Source organism: Eurypyga helias, unplaced genomic scaffold, assembly GCF_000690775.1.
Source record: "Eurypyga helias isolate BGI_N326 unplaced genomic scaffold, ASM69077v1 scaffold1894, whole genome shotgun sequence".
In the NCBI taxonomy this organism is placed as follows: domain Eukaryota; kingdom Metazoa; phylum Chordata; class Aves; order Eurypygiformes; family Eurypygidae; genus Eurypyga; species Eurypyga helias.
In genome coordinates, this window is record NW_010247998.1 from 1,295 (window position 1) to 1,507 (window position 213).

The window sequence follows — 213 nt, forward strand, 5'->3', positions numbered from 1 at the left end:
TTCTTTATTGAGCTGTGTCTAGACGTTTAAAAAGGAAAAAAAAAAAATCAACTGTAGTCCCTTATTTTTTGTTTTGTTTCTAGTTGAGCTGTGTGTGAATGCTTTTTTTTTTTGTTTGATTATTTCACTTATCTTTAAAGACAAAATATTTGCACAAAAAACATTTTGTTTAAAGATCTGCAATATAAATATATAAATATATATTAAAAATAA